The following is a 17,634-nucleotide window of genomic DNA, read 5'->3' on the forward strand; positions in this document are numbered from 1 at the left end:
GTGCAGCCCAGCCTCATTTTAGGACAACCGAAGTCATCAACGAACAGTTCTATTTATTCACTTTAATAATGAGAAAGCGAAACGAAACGTACACGTTTTACGGGTTGCTCTGCGTTGTTACTTAAGACTACAATAAAGAATTAAAAAAAAAAGTTACTTAAGACAAATGGCATCTCCATAGAAATCGGGTGACATAAGTAACATCGAACAATATTTTGATCGGAAGGTGATTACGTCAAACAGCAATTTGGTTGGCAAATAAATTTAAAAATGGGATGTGATCCTATATTTGGACAGTAAATAGTGTAATAGTAGGAGTATCGATTGACACTGATAGCTCTACTTTGTTTACCTTTGTTACTTTCGACGTAATGAAAATTTGTTTTTGACATATCCTTGATGGGGACGGGTCCGGTGCAGTGGTTAGCACTCATGCCTCTCACGCTAAAGACCACTGGGAGGATACATAAGCTGGTTCAACTTGAGCGTTCCATGCTTATTCGAAAAACTCAATAACAAAACGGCACCAAGCGCTCACAGGAAACAAAAAATAAATTTGTACCTACATCAACAACAACGGTCCGAAAGAATTTCATATCTGGAGGCCACTGGATGCCAAACGTCCCCAATCCTACACTAGCCACGTCGTAGAACGGGTAAAAGACAGAGAAAACAGTAGAAAATCAAAAATCAATTCTACGGAAAACAACCGGAGAAAAAAGATGCACTCAAGGGAAACTACGAAGCAAACTAAACTCGTTTTCTATCGTCAAAGATTGAAAGCTTCTTATGGGAATTTTCGAATGAGTGAAAGGATAGGATTTAGTCCGCCATGCTTCACGCACAGACTGACGTTTGCTTATGGGAATTTACCATAGGAGTAAAGAGTTGAAATCCCCAGATGGGTTTCTAGTAAAGAGTTACCTGAGTCATGCAGCCCGAGCATAATTCGACCCGAGTCATGCAGATCGATCATCATGGTCACGTCTAACGTTGGTCTAACGCTAACATTTTTCCTTCTGAGTAGTATCCAATCTACGAAGTATATCATAGCAACGCTAACGCGTTAGCTAACGCAAAATGGTGAGATGCCAACCTGGAAGGAGCGAAATACCTAGCTCTGGTGCTCACAAGTTTCTACTTCACGCCTCCCCGAGTCATACGATAACAAAAGACTGCCAGCTGAAACATGGACACAGCTGGGTGGCAAAGCCTGGGCAATGTTGCCATTTCGGCAATAACAAAGTGAAGAGGAGCCATGCGAACACTGGTGCGGTAGCCATAGTACGGTGATAGAGGAAATGCTTCACCAAACCCGGCTCAAAACAGCGTCTGTTCTCCATGTTAGGAGCGGCTGATCACCGTCCTTGTGCCAGCGTGGGACTCTAAACAGAGCTGTGCACGATGGTCCCCCGGCGAGACAGGGGGTTGCGGCAGGCCCAACAAGCCGCCCTGGAAAAAAATATAAAGTTGCAAATATCGAAGAAAGAAATACGGATCGGAACATTCGGCACAGACCTACGTGACGAAATAAGGACTACGATTGGAAACTCGAAACATGGAACTGCAAATCGCTCGGCTTCCCGGGCTGCGATAGGTTAATCTATGACGAACTTCAACCACGCAACTTCGAAGTCGTAGCACTACAGAAACTTTGCTCGCTGTATACAATTCCTAGACTGAACATGTCTTTAATGCGGTATATTCTTTTATGTGGGCCTCATTTTTGTGAATCATTGGTCTTGGGCAGCATTTCTCAACATTATGAAATGCACATCTTTGCCAAAGAAGCCAAATTTAAATACATTATAGGTGGTTGGAACCAGAATCAAACAAAAACCTTTAAAATATGGTCCCTTGTGAACTTCACTTATGTTCTTCTGTAATCTTTTTTTTTTCATGATATCAACTTGCATGATTTATTGATTCAAAACTACCCAACGATTAATTTCTTCAAACATATTATTGAGAAGATATGATTGGGGGCCCTGGTTTCAGCCCACCATAATTACGGCACTTGTTCAATCGGTTTCTTTTGTTCACCAAAGCTGACTCTCATGCACCTCGAAAGCAGTGATGATTACTAAATTTGGAATTGGAATTGAATTTTAATCAATACGCACTAGATAACTGTTTTCTGTTCACATAAGTACTAACCTTTTAAGACATACGTAAAGGTCAGTGCGTAGTCTTTGTTCCACTTTGAAATTAATCAGCTTAGTGGTTGGAGAAGGGGTTCGACGGAATTACCTCGATACTACTAATTAATTGTTCACCATATAAGGGAGCGATTAAAAGACTGACTGTCATTTTGCTGCTCTGAAAGGGGGTAGGAATATCATGGCAAAATTAATACAGTAGTAGCTTGATATAATGGAGCTTTATTTTTCATTTCACTACGTTACATCGAAACAATATGAAAATAAAAAAAAAAATATAGCAAAACAACATATTAAACACCGTCTTATAACATTTCAAATAACCAGTTTCGAAGCAATAATGTTTAAGTTTTGAACACAGACTTCAGAAAAGCATTTGACCGCATTGACATACGGCCCTTTTCAGGGCCACCAAGTTCATTTAAGAAAAGAGTTAGAGTAGAATTGTTGAAGAACTACAAAAATAGTTTCCACCAATTAAGTCAAGCCTTGTTTTCTCATTGATGTCGCTGTTCCATTGATACTAAGTTAGAAATTTGGAAAAGTAGATGGAACGTTTTGGATGCATATTATGGTCAAAATAAGTCAAAATAAATCATTCATTATCGTTCAGCTTTTTCCTAGAAATTTTTGATAAATAGTATTTTCTTGCAGGCTTTGCAGCAATTTGAGATTTTTTTTATATAATTTTGATTTTTTTTGTATATAATAAAATAATTATTTACAGTGTATATGTTTGCTTGAAAGGCACAATACTTGCCCGCAACTTCGCCGAAGACACATTCCGTCTCGCACGCTGAGCCGGTCAAGTCGCATCGGTCTCGTTGTACGACACTAGTATTTGAGTTTTTGAGTTTTTCCCCACGCGAGGGTTTTTTCTCGCTAAAGTTAGTTGGCATAGTGTTAAGACAACTAGTGCGCCGAGCGCTTTGATTACGGACCAGTTTTATCTCATCATCATCGCATCATCACATCATCCCATTGATAGCAACAACGAAAGCACGTTAAATTGCCTACCGAGGCGACCGAGGCATACCAGCTACAAGGTTATCGACCCAACAGCCGTTGGGGCGAACAATAGCATCGCACCAGTCATCTGCCGCCTCAGTGCAATAGGTATAACGTATCGCTTTGTTGTCACCAGTATCGCATCTCCCCGCATGGTCCAATATTAGATTAGGTTGATTCATAATTAGGGTGATCCAAAATTTTGTAAATAGTATATTTCTATAATTTTTTTTTTCTTGATTTTTTTTTTTCTCGTATTATTTATGAGTTTAGTTAGGGTGATCTATTTTTTTTTAGTATATGTATATATTTTTTTCCTTTTTCTTGTTTTTTTTTCTTTTTTTCGTATTACTGTTTAGTAAAGTAACACAACATCATTTTTTTTTTGTTTTTTTTAGCATTTTTTTCTATTTTTGATATTATTTGAAATTACTGTAATTATTTGTAAAATATTTATCAAAAACGCCATTGCAGCGATATTTAACCGCAATGGATGAAAATGATAAAGGCGGGGATGGTCGCTTTCCATCTCAGACGACGAAACTCTTAATTCCACCTCACACGAAAGTCTCGAGGAAGTTGTGGAAATGGAAACCCTTGACGTTCCAGTTGACTCGCTCTCCAGCAAAAATACTGGAGCATATCCCAAGAAAAGGAATCGCCCACAACCCTCTCCCCCACCATCTCCTCCTCGTCCACCGTCCACCCACATCATTGCCCCCAAAAACCTCTGCGCTCCCCCGCCTAAAGGCTTACCCAGAAACCTCGAATGGGTTGTTTTTTTCCGGCCCAAACAAAAACCTTTGAACATTCCGAGGATCTCTAAGGATCTAACAACACATTTTTCGGCCGTTACCGATATTTTCAAGGTAACACCAATTAAGGAGTGGTCACCGAAGCGAGTTTGACTAGTGATGATTTCTTGGGTCCCGATTCCTTCGGAATCTTTAAAAACCGTGCTCTGCCGAAGGTGAAGATATTGGACTGCCTTCAAATGCAGTCAGTATCCGTAGTAGGCTCCAAAAAAACTTATTCCTTGTCAAACTCGTTTCGTGTGACCTTTTCGGGTTCAGCGTTACCTCACTACGTCGCTATTGGCAAGGTTCGGCTGCCTGTACGTCTGTTTGTACCTCGGGTAAAGAACTGCTCGAAATGTAAACAACTTGGTCATACATCGGACTACTGCTCGAACAAAACACGCTGCGATCAGTGTGGCGAGCAACATCAAGAGGGCCCTTGCGGTGCTCCTCCAAAATGCGTGTACTGCAAGGAGAGCCTGCATACCCTGACTGACTGCCCGAGGCAGGCATGGAAAATCATTTGCATTCATTTCGTGCATTCATTAACATTCATTTGCCCCTAACTTTTTTCATCAATAGAGTTCCGCCAAATGATGTATAGAGCTTTTGTAGGTGTTGGTATTAGCTACAACTTTTGTCAGCAACTCAAATACTTATCTCTCATGTATGACGAACCAGAGCGAAAAGAATCCACTACTGTTTTTCAGTGAATGTATTTTACATTCATTGAAAAACAGTAATAAGTTCTGCCCGCTCTAACTAGTGATGCATAAGAGATACAGATTTGAGTTTTCTGCCAAAGTTGTAGCTTATAACAAAACCTACTAAAGCTCTTTTCATTATTTTGCGGATTGCTGTTGATGAAAAAAGTTAGAGGCAAATGAATGTAAATGATTGCATGAAATAAATGTAAATGATTTTCCATGCCTGGCCCGAGGTACAAACAGCAGGGAGAAAAACTTAAGCGGTCTCTGCAAGCTCGCTCCAAGAGAACACTAGCAGAACTCTTGAAGAATACCGCTTCATCTTCTCAGACCACACCAAAAAGCAGTAACACGTTTTCCATTTTGCCAGTTGATGATCTAGACTCTGACTCAAAGGGCGGTGAGGGTAGTCCGTTTGTCTTTAAAGGCAATACGAGAAAACGAGCAAAAAAACACACCACCGAAAAGCCTCGTAAGGCCACTCGTACGGACCACCCTTCCACCTTGGAAAAATCAAGAGGTAACGGAAATGCACCGAAGCCCATTCCACCGGGTTTTCAACCTTGTAATTATGACAAGAACTTTCCGTCACTTCCAGGAGCATCTAAAACCCCAGGTGTCCCAGTTTTTCGGCCAGAAAAGCAGCTGAATAATCAGCAAGAACATGCCCCCATGTTCACGTTTTCTGGTATTGTGAATAGCTTCTTCAATATATTCAATATCTCTGACTCAACGAGGAGCATTATTAATTTAGTGCTGCCAATGGTGAAAACTCTTTTGAAGCAACTAGCTTCTAGGTGGTCCTTCCTTGCATCGATCATATCCTTTGATGGATAATTCTCCGAATGAGGTCGGGATATGATCTCTGTTCTTCAGTGGAACTGTAGAAGTCTTATGCCAAAACTTGACACATTTAAATTTTTAGTTAAGAACTCACTTTCTGATGCATTTGCCCTTTGTGAAACATGGCTCTCTTCAGACAACGATCTTGCTTTCCACGATTTCAACATTATTCGCCTTGATCGGGCAGATTCGTATGGAGGGGTGCTTCTGGGGATCAACAAGCTCCATTCCTTCTACAGAATCGATCTGCCTTCGGTGACAGGCATTGAAGTTGTTGCATGTCAGGTTAACATTCGAGGTAAATGCCTCAGTATTGCCTCAGTATATCTTCCACCGAGAACCGCGATCTCTCGTCAAAGTTTCTCGGATATCTGCACGGCTATGCCGGAGCCACGGTTGACCTTGGGAGATTTTAACTCTCACGGTACAGGCTGGGGGGAACTGTACGACGACAACCGCTCAACCTTGATATACGACATGTGCGACTTCTTCAAAATGACAATTCTGAACACCGGGGAAGCAACACGAGTAGCCAAACCTCCAGCAAAAATAAGCAGATTAGACCTCTCACTTTGTTCGAGTTCACTATCGTTGGATTGCTCGTGGAAAGTAATTCAAGATCCCTACGGTAGTGACCATTTGCCAATCAAAATTTCTATTACCAATGGTTTATCTTCTACTCGCTCGGTCGACATCGCGTACGATCTTACGAAAAACATTGACTGGCGAAAATTCGCGACCTCGGTTCTTGATGCCAGTCAATCGGTTGACGTACTTCCTCCGCTGGACGAGTACTCCTTTCTCGCGCGTATCATCATCGATTCTGCGCTGCGAGCACAGACGAAACGTGTTCCGGGTGTTTCCGTCCGCAAGCGACCTCCCACCCCGTGGTGGGATAAGGATTGCACCGACGCGAACAGCGAGAAGTCCGCCGCGTTTAAACGCTTCCGCAAACACGGTAAGGTCGGGGATTTCGAGCGGTACACCGACCTCGAGAAAACCTTTAAGGACTTAATTAAAGCAAAAAAACGCGTTTACTGGCGTCGGTTCGTCGATGGTTTGTCGCGAGAGACTTCCATGAGAACACTCTGGAATGTCGGCAGGAGAATGCGAAACGCGTTCTCACCGATAAATGAAGACAAGGAGTACTCGGACAGATGGATTTTCAGCTTCGCGTGGAAAGTTTGCCCGGATTCGGTACCGGTTCAAACCAACGTTCGTGATCGTCCGTCTGGTAGTAACGAAATAGATTCCCCATTTTCGATGGTGGAATTCTCACTTGCTCTCCTTTCATGTAACAACTCAGCTCCAGGAATGGATAGAATCAAGTTCAACTTGCTCAAAAATCTCCCAGACGAAGTGAAGAGACGCTTGTTGAACTTATTCAATCAATTTCTGGAGCACAACATTGTTCCGGATGACTGGAGGCAAGTAAGAGTTATAGCCATTCGAAAACCTGGTAAACCCGCGTCGGATTATAACTCGTACCGTCCCATCGCGATGCTGTCCTGTAGACGGAAATTGTTGGAGAAAATGATTCTTTTTCGTCTAGACAAATGAGTCGAGTCGAATGGTTTACTTTCAGATACGAAATTTGGATTTCAGAGAGGCAACGGAACGAGCGACTGTCTTGCGTTGCTTTCAACTGAAATTCAACTGGCCTATGCGCAAAAACAGCAAATGGGTTCAGTTTTCTTGGACATTAAGGGGGCTTTTGATTCTGTTTCCTTTCGGATAAACTCCACGATAGTGGGCTTTCACCAATTATGAACAACTATTTGAGCAACTTGTTGTCTGAGAAACATATGAGCTTTTCTCATGGAAACTCGACAACTTCACGAATTAGTTACATGGGTCTCCCCCAGGGTTCATGTTTAAGCCCTCTTCTTTATAATTTTTATGTAAAAGACATTGATGGTTGTCTTGATGAAAATTGCTCGCTAAGGCAGCTTGCAGATGACGGGGTTGTGTCCGTTATAGGGCCAAGTGCACCGGACCTGCAAGGACCATTGCAAGATACCTTAGACAATTTGTCTACTTGGGCTATGAAGCTGGGTATCGAATTCTCTCTGGAGAAAACTGAGTTGGTTGTTTTTTCTAGGAAGCATCATCCTGCACAGTTACAGCTTCAACTAAAGGGTAGAACAATCACTCAAAGTATATCTTTCAAGTATTTAGGTGTCTGGTTCGATTCCAAAAGCACGTGGGGAAAACATATTGCGCACAGCAAAAAAATAATGTTGATATCACGTCAAAGTGGATGCACTACAATCATGTCGAAAATATGGTGTAATATTACTTGCTAAAAAGGACAAAATTATCATTAATACAATGCATGAACTGACATTACGCTGCTTTTACTGCATTTGTTTATTTATGTGGTCATAAAAATTACATGAAATTTTCGACATGATTGTAGTGCATCCACTTTGATGTGATATCAAAATTATCAAATTGTGTGAAGCTGCAACGGGTTCAACACCGTTGCCTCCGAATCGCGCTTGGCTGTATGCACTCGACGCATACGATGAGCCTCGAAGTACTCGCGGGTGTTCTCCCACTGACAGATCGTTTCGTGGAACTGTCCTTCCGGTTTCTTATCCGTTGTGAAGTAATGAACCCATTGGTAATAGAAAACTTTGAGAAGCTGCTCGACAGAAATCCTCAAACAAGATTCATGAGTCTCTATTACGAGTACATGACGCTGTAGATTGGCCCTTCTTCATTCAATTCCTCTCGTGATTGCCTCCAAGACTTTTATAGTTCCTCTGTAAATTTTGATCTGACCATTTTGATCATGACCATCACCATCGGTCGATGGTTGTTCCCTTAATTTTTGCAAACAAGTACCACCATGTCAGTAACAATAAGAGTTTTTTCACAGATGGGTCAACTATAAACGCTTCCACTGGATTTGGAGTATTCAACGAATTTCATAACAGCAAATTGTGCGCTTGTGGTAGTGGCTATCATGATATCGACCACGTGCTTTGGTCATGCACCCTCCATTGTGTTGCTAGATCCGAGTTATCCGCATCCCTCAGGGCCCGAGGAAAACAAGCTATGCGGACCGTTCTCGAATATTTTAATTTAATTTATGTGTTTTTAAAACGGATCGATCTGAGGATTTAGTAGTTAGTGTCATCTTGTGTTCCCCCAAGTTGTTAGCTGCCCATCGGTGTACCCCCATGTTTGTCTTTTTCATCAGTTGGTCGCTTAGTTCGAGATTAAGCGCACATTGCTCTCCAAACCTTGTGTTCGCAATCCCTACCCTGCCATCCATTTGTTACCATTTGTTACCCCTAACCTCGAGATAGCCGCGAGTAATCGGCCCCCGCTTTACTAACGTTAGTTTTAAGAAATTTTGTAACCTAAACAATGAATATCGGCTCCGCAATGCTACGGCAAATGAACCTGGAAAAATAAACGCATAAAAAAAAAACGTCGCTGAAGACACCATCTCGGTCAAACAAATATGTCTTTCTGTTGATGCAGATCATTTTTGCATAATCCCTAGTCGTGTACAAAACTAGGGAACCAAATATGTAAAATAATATGTTGGACAATAATAAACAACTGTGTAAAACAACAAGTAATCCTAAAAACATCGATCCGAATCGATTGGCGAATCTGTGTGGAACTACTCAACTGGAAGAAACGGATTATCAATACATTATTGCAGAGCCACGAGGGCCGACGTCTCGCGAGAGTGAAAACAAACACATTCGACTTACATAGCATTTAAGGTTCAATTTACTTTGATGCTTTTTCGAAAAATTGAAGAGCAGTTTTTTTCGACGCATTAGTTCAGATTGCAAAACTCACGCACTTTTCGATTCCTTTTGCTATTTAACACAAAATGACGCGAGCTTTTAGCAATCTGAAATAATGCGTCGAAAAAAACTGCTTTTGAATTTTTCGAAAATGCATCAAAGTTTATTGAACCATAAGGCAGTGGTATGGGCCGATAAAATGTACGCGACGTGCGCAGCTAGGGAGCGAAGAGAATAAAAGTAGACAGGGTAAGAATGCCCAAAGAATTGTGTACGTAGTAAATAGGTTTAGGATAGTATCAAAGAAAATGATTTATTAATAAACGGGGAAGTATGTTCCAACTCGAAAAGGGTTGCGGTGGTTGAGTGAGTGTGAATTGGACGTGAATTATTTCCAACTTCAAAATCCCAATAGGGAAGTCCACTTCAAACATTATTGCGAAATGCTCCATAGGTTTCCTTCCACCTGGTGCTCAATCTTATCTCATCCCCAAAGTATCGCAATCCTAGACTGAAAATGTCTTTAATGCGCTATATTCTTTTATGTGGGCCTGCTTTTTGTAAATCATTGGTCTTGGGCAGCATTTTTCAACATAATAAAATGCACAGCTTTACCCAAGAAGCCAAATTTAAGTACATTCTAGGTGGTTGGAACCAGAATTAAACAGGTTCACATATGGTGCTTTGTGAACTTCCCTTATATACTTCTGTAATCTTTTTTTTTTCATGATATCAACTTGCCTGATTTATTGATTGAAAAATAACCAACTATTCATTTCTTGAAACATATTATTGAGAGTATAGGATTGGGAGGATAAAACGGCATCTAATCTATTCGCACTAGTTGACTGCAACGATTTTTGCCTGAAATTATTAATTATTTTGTTGGCCATTTGTTCTAAAGTCTCAACATTCGAAATTCTATGTACTTCGGTAGTACTGTACCAGGGAGGCAACTTCAAAATCATCTTCAAAACTTTGTTCTGAATCTTTTGAAGTGCTTTTTTCGTGGAAGTGCAACAACTAGACCATATTGGCACAGCGTAAAGCATGGCCGGTCTAAAAACTGGTTTAAATATTAGAAGTTTATTCGTCAGGCAAAGTTTGGATTTCCTGTTTATAAGAGGATACAAACATTTTATATATTTGTTACATTTGGCTTGAATGCCCTCAATGTGATCTTTAAAACTTAATTTTTGGTCAAGTACTAATCCAAGATATTTCACTTGGTTTGACCAGGAAATTGGAACTCCGTTCATAGTGACTAAGTGACTACTATTAGGTTGCAAAAAAGCAAGCTCTAGGCTTATGTTTATATATAATAAGTTGAGTTTTGGAAGCGTTGGGAGAAATTTTCCATTTTTGTAAATAAGAAGAGAAAATATCTAAACTTTTCTGCTCTCTGATGCAAGTAACACGAAGACTTCTTCCTTTAGCGGAATGCCTGTGTCTTCAGCAAACAAAGATTTGCGGCAATCCTGAGGCAAATCAGGGAGATACGAAGTGAAAATGTTATACAATATAGGCCCAAGAATGCTACCCTGAGCAACTCCTGCTATAACAGGTAGTCGTTTAGGTTTGGAATTTTGATAATTTACCTGCAGAGTTCTGTCAGTTAAATAATGTTGAACTCCTGATGAATGTGGGCGTCTTAGTGCAATATCTGTATAAAGAGAGAAAGAGAGAGAGAGAGAGAGAGAGAGAGAGAGAGAGAGAGAGAGAGAGAGAGAGAGAGAGAGAGAGAGAGAGAGAGAGAGAGAGAGAGAGAGAGAGAGAGAGAGAGAGAGAGAGAGAGAGAGAGAGAGAGAGAGAGAGAGAGAGAGAGAGAGAGAGAGAGAGAGAGAGAGAGAGAGAGAGAGAGAGAGAGAGAGAGAGAGAGAGAGAGAGAGAGAGAGAGAGAGAGAGAGAGAGAGAGAGAGAGAGAGAGAGAGAGAGAGAGAGAGAAGGATTAGTCATTTCCATTTAATTCCACTACCTTATTTGCTTATCCTTGACAGATACGCGTATTTCGTCAACAATGTGCAGAATTCTTCAGTGCCTTGTACTAATACTCGACTACTCGAATTTTGAACTAATTTCATAATAAAGAGTGGAAAATTAAGCTTTTTCAATTTAGTGCAGTATACAGCTTTCCAAATCATTCAAATCATCAAAATTCACAAAGGTCTACTACCCAAACAATAACATGTATTTTCCAAGTTATAAACTACATATCAGGTATTTCCCGATTCGATTCCAAAACCACCTTTTCATGCAAATCGGTAAAACCTTTCTTTTAACTTTTCCTTGGACTTACCCATAATAAACAGAACACACAGAATGGATGCGCAGCCGCATCCGATGCCACTACTTTATTTAGACTACCTGTCCTAGAGCTATCCGAAAAACATACTATTGTAACTTAGTATATAAGCCGTTCTCCATAATAAAGACAGACATCTTTTTTAACTCTAACGTACTCGCAGACGGACATGCTGTTCGTCATTGTTTCATTTGAAGATCACCTTCTCCGCGAGCATAGCTGATTAGCGAACAAACCTTCATGCCAAACACTGTCGAATGCTTTTTGTATGTCTAGAAGAGCAACCTTCAGATTTGTTTGAACGAATTAAATTGGTAACTCTTAAGAGTTGATGAGTAGTTGAATGTCCATAGCAAAATCCAATTTGCTAGTCTGCAAAAATTAAGTTCGCATCAATGTGAAACATCACTCCTGTCAAAATTATCTTTTTAAAAAGTTTACTTATTGAAGAAAGCAAACTTATAGGACGGTAGCTAGAGGCTTCAGCTGGATTTTTTTTTGCCTCTGGGAGTTTTTTTTTTAAGGTGCTATAGAAAATTCCATCATCATCTGGAGCTTTCTTATTATGAAACTTTTTAGTTTCCGAAAGAAAATATTCAGATAATCCCGAGCAACCTGATTCTCAATAGGACTAGTAAGACCCAAACTGAAATTATGGGAACTCTCGAATTGCTTAGCAAGTTTCTGAGTTTTTCCAAATTTGTGATCAATATTTTACCACCTTCTTTAAGCGCTAAAATAGGCTTTTGAGGTTTTTTTTTTTTTTCAAAATTTATGTGAGTTTCCAAAAGGGTTTGGAGCTCGGGTCTAATTTAGATTTTTTTTATTTTGTTCCTCAGGACAGAGAATCGCCTTTTGTTTTTGCAAATCCTGCAAGATCGCGAGTTCTTTGACATTGTCTCCTACGGACATTTTTAAGACTGATCAAGAGCTGAAGATCGTCGATTGGTTAGGATTAGAAATTATTTCTTGGGGTCTAAGATTTTGTGACAAGCAATGCATTAGGCATAGGAAAAACGTCACGATAGGGGGGGGGGGGGGTAAATTTCTCCTCGATTTAGCGTGACATAATTAATGCATGGGCCCTTGGGATTTTTCAAAAGTTACTGGAAGGTGATCAGAACCGAAGTCAGCATGAGTAACCAATTGGCTACAAAGTTGACTGAATCAGGTAAGACCAAATCAATAGTTGAGGGATTTCTTGCTGAAGGAAAGCATGTTGGGCTGTTTGGATATTGAATAGTGTAATAACCTGCAGAACAATCATCAAACAGAATATTAACATTGGAATTGCTTTGAGCATTATTCCATGAGTGGTGTTTTGCACTAAAATCACCAATAATGAAGAATTTAGGCCTATGACGTGTAAGTTTCTGAAGGTCACCCATGAGAAAATTCTTTTGCTGGCCTACGCATTGGAATGGCAAATAGGCAGCTATAAACGTAAGTTGTCCAAATTTTGTTTCAACAGAAACGCCCAAAGTTTCAAAACTTTGGTTTCAAATGAAGATAGAATTTTATGTTTGATTCGTCTATGAACAATGATGGCAACGCCACCACAGGCTCCATCAAGACGATCATTTCTATAAATGAAATAATTTGCGTTCCGTTTAACCTTATGGTCAGGTTTTAGGAACGTTTCAGTTATAACGGCAATATACACGTTATGAACTCTCAAAAAGTTAAATAGCTCGTCTTCATTATCTTTAAGAGATCGAGCATTCCAATTTAAAATATTTAATGATTTAAAATCCATTGCTGAATTTCAAAATCATGACAATATTGTTCGCAAATTTTACTCCAGTTTGAATAGCATCAAACATGGAGTAAGCGTTTAGCGTATCAGTAATCATGTCTATAAATGAATTCTGTAAAAATTCCATTTTGGCAGCAGTAATGCTTTCCAAGTCAAAATTTTTAAAATTTCCTTAAGAATTACGTTGGCGAGTATTTTGATTTCTACCCGCTGCACCCGTCATCGGTCGTCATTGAAAAGCAATGCAACTATGTTCTGTCCATCTAATTGAAACTTTTATTGGCTCTGTTGTCTTGTGAATTTTAGCTATAACGGCCGCTTATCTGATTTTTATCTCTCAATCTATGGAATCTATACGAAAACTATGTTTGAACGAAATTTCTAGAACAGTATCAGCACCTTTTAATATCATATGGGTGGAAAGTTCGTAGAACAAATACTTTAAAATTCTTCACTTTTTAATATACCTTCGGGCATGTAACTAAGTCAAAGTTCAATAAAATCGTTTTGAATAGTCAACCTTTGTTCACAAAGTTGGTAGATAACACATTGCTATGAAAGTTGTTACAGCAGTTTTCGTTGTTTCAGTCTTGAGATACAAATATTATAAGCCCTAAATTACCTTAAAAACATAGAATTAACTTGAAGCAAAAGCTGAAAATTAATTTGCACAGGAGTTTCAAATTAACATGACGAACAGTAGTCACGGTTGACCAGGTGCATCTCACATATTTCTGTTAAAATGAACAGGTCTAGTGTATAGGTATTTCAAGATATCACCACTGCACAATTTGTTCAAGGTAATACATCTTCAATATTTTATCTCGCCGTTACAATGCATGAGCAAATTCAATTAAAACCATTTGATCGTGTTGACTGTCAGTCAGTTTTAAACGACTATTCATATTATGATACTCACACTTAGTTGCGGACCAATTTACTTCTCGTTAGTTTCACTTATTTGAATTCTTCTGAGTACAATTTTTTCACCGAATTAAGCACCACAAAAATACCACAAAAAGGCACTGAGTTCTTCACCTTACCGCTGAGCACTTTAGATATGGACTAACTTGAATTCACCGTCACATCACTCTCATAAATGGATTGTGATGAGCTTATCTGCTCCACAGCGTCGAATTCCGATAACGATAACAATACATAGCAAATCCACAATCTTGTATTGGCGAGCAGTGCTGAGCTTTGTCATTGACTTTTTCGCGATATTGAGATAGACTTTATTCGCAAAAAAACCTTCGTCAAAATCTCATTTATTGTTTCGTCAATGACAAAGATTGACCTGGTAACAAAACGTGTAATTTCGTGGATTCTGTAAGAGAGTGTGTCACTTTACTCATTCGTATGCAAAAATTTCTAAAAGCGTAGGCAACTCAGCGCATAAATTTCTTCCAACGAATGACAAAAAGTCATTCACTCTGTGAATCAAATTCGTTTTCAGTGTAAGCATTTGGTGACCAGTCGACAAAAACATATTTTTTGGGGTGGTAAAAATTGGGTAAATAAAGAAGTTGATTGTTGATTGATTTATCGATTTTATCAGCTCAATTTGAAATATCGATAACAAGCCTGCCATCAAATATATTATATTAACAATATGATCCACTCTTCCGCTTAGCTGGCGAACCGAATTTTTAGCGATGAAAGCACCTCTGTGGCCAAAAAAGCTACCAATGTATTTGTTTATCGTCTCGAGGGGTAAACCAAATGAAAATTTGTTTAATATTTCAAATGAATGTATTTCAGCATTTTATTTTATTTGATGACATGTCAGATAAATTATAAAGTAATATACACAATGTAATTAATGAAAATAATTCGACTCTTACTTTTGTAAAAAAGTGCTATATTCGCACCCCTCGATTGTAATTGAATGATTGTTGCTGACCCTTTTCAACGCTAGATGGTTGGAAAAGGCATGAATGGTTCATATTGTTAATATGATATATTTGCTGACATGGTGGTTACTCATGGTTACTTGTTTGTTTTGTTTTTTTTTTTAATCAAAACTAACTGGGCGCAGAAATATTGATCTACATGTGCGCAGTTCCACGCCAAACGACGAATCGATCAGACTCGACCTTCTCCAATTTCTATTAAACTTTGTTAAATTGTTTGCTATGGGTAGTGATTCACATTCTTGTTAAAACTCGGTCCATTTTCAAAATGGCGTTCTTGAAATTTTCAAAAAATTGTATCCCAAAAACAGCTTTCTGAACGGAATGACGTCGTTTACAAAGTTATAGAGAAAAATAATGTTTATCTGGCAAAAATATTCAAGCCCAGTAGCGTTTGGTAGATTACCTTTTCGTGGTGCGTTACCGGCATTAAGATCTACCAGGAAGTCTACTCCGAACTACTTGAAACTAGGGTAACAGGATTGTTTTGTAATCAAAGGAACACATATTCGTCCTTATTACTTTTATGCCTTGTTGAAAGTGACAAGACTCAGAATTTTTCATCGAGGATGATCTTGAAACAAGGGGAAATTGAGTTAGGTAGTTATCTTTTTATCTACCTGATTCATGATCTTTTGTTCTCTATTCCCTAGTTTGAAGTGGTTAAGACTAGGATTCGGATGCATGGTCAGTATCGGTGTTATTGCTTGATTTTGTTGCAAAGGAATCCTTTTTTTGACTGACAAAGGGGTGCACCTTTGGAGGGTGCTCTCACTCTTCAAAGGGTATAAAGAGCGAGACCTTACAATGAGAGTCGGATTCTTGCGATAAAGGTAAGAATGACAACTGTAAAAAAATCAAATACTTCAACATTTTTCAATAATGATGGAGTAATTCGATTTGCACTAAACTATGGACATGATCACAATAAATCAGCATTAAATAACTGGTCGCAGTGGATTTATGTCCCAAGCAGAGGAAAACAATATTCAAATAATCCGTTTTTTACGTAGAATTGCGTCTTTCGGAAACATATTGGGGGTTCAATTTCAAAAAACCAAAATCGACCGCGGTATGCAAAGTGGTCAGGTTTTGACCAATTATAACTCTGTCAATAGCGGATGGATATTAATTCTAAACAAGCCAATCAATTGGAATGTCATCTACATTTTTTCTTAAATGAACACTTTAACAATTTTCCAAAGGTCACTATTGAAAATTACACGAATGTGCAACTGTTGCTATAATAATGAAAATTATCACCGATTGACTGCGAAAAGCGCTTTCCCTGACACAGATTTAAAAATTGAATTCACTCCGGTCTCACCGCATGTGGTGAGTGTTAGTGTCCAGTGGTCATCATCATCAGCAGCAGCAGTGCTTTCGGTGCGTGGTTGTAGATTGTTCTCCAGTACACGACAAAAGACTGCCCGCAAGTGCGAGCTGCAGCCCACTGAGCGGTCCATTTACCGAAGAAGGAGCAAAAAGTTGCAATAAGTGATCCGCTGATATTCATTTTCGCTAAAAGATACACGTAACGTTTCAACTTACCCCGGTTTACCTTAACTATGATGCTTACTATCAAAACATTGAACAGGTGGAGAAGCTGTATACAAGATTTGCTCTGACTTTGAAATTCAAGAACTGATTCCCCCTAATTTCAATTAATGTTGTACTAAACACCTACTAATTGGAGACCAGACGTTTGATTTGAGAAGAAAAGTCACAGTATTATATTTTGCATCATTCTACGAACACGCTGTAAACTACATAATGATGATGCATGATAATTTATTTTAGGGTTGTCCTCCAAATTGGAGAACAAAGAGGTGCTTAAGTCCCGTATGATCGTTATACCAACCGGTATAACTACTTGACTAGCCTATTGGTCCCAAGCAAATCGATCAACGTACCCCATTCTAGTTGATATTCTAGTACTACACTATGTTTGTTTTGATTCGCTATAAAGGTTGAAAGATAAAATGAGGGGTTAGTGGATTTTCCTACGTTTCGAGGGGTGCATCGATTAGCTTGGGACCGAATAAAGTACCAGAGCTGAGCCAAAAAGTTGAGCACGTATCTTCGAGACCTTCTAGTCTAAGAGCTACCTTTATGGTTATACCCCTTCCTCCCCTACTTCGCTGACATATGAACCAACATTTTGTTCAATATTGAAAGTACCGTCTTCTGATTTTTTTGATGACAGCCTGTTGCGTTATCATAAAATGCAACCTTCTCTGCTACAGAGACCAAATTTAAAACTAATGATGGAGCAACTGAAAAAAAACGTATTTTTTGGCAATTGTTTTATCTTACAACATGCATGGCGTCTTTTTGAACTATACTGGGGTGCTACTCCAATATATATATAATTTT

The sequence above is a fragment of the Ochlerotatus camptorhynchus genome, unplaced genomic scaffold, assembly GCF_037179485.1.
Source record: "Ochlerotatus camptorhynchus isolate MF236.1 unplaced genomic scaffold, CSIRO-AGI_Acam_v1.1 ptg000290l, whole genome shotgun sequence".
In the NCBI taxonomy this organism is placed as follows: domain Eukaryota; kingdom Metazoa; phylum Arthropoda; class Insecta; order Diptera; family Culicidae; genus Ochlerotatus; species Ochlerotatus camptorhynchus.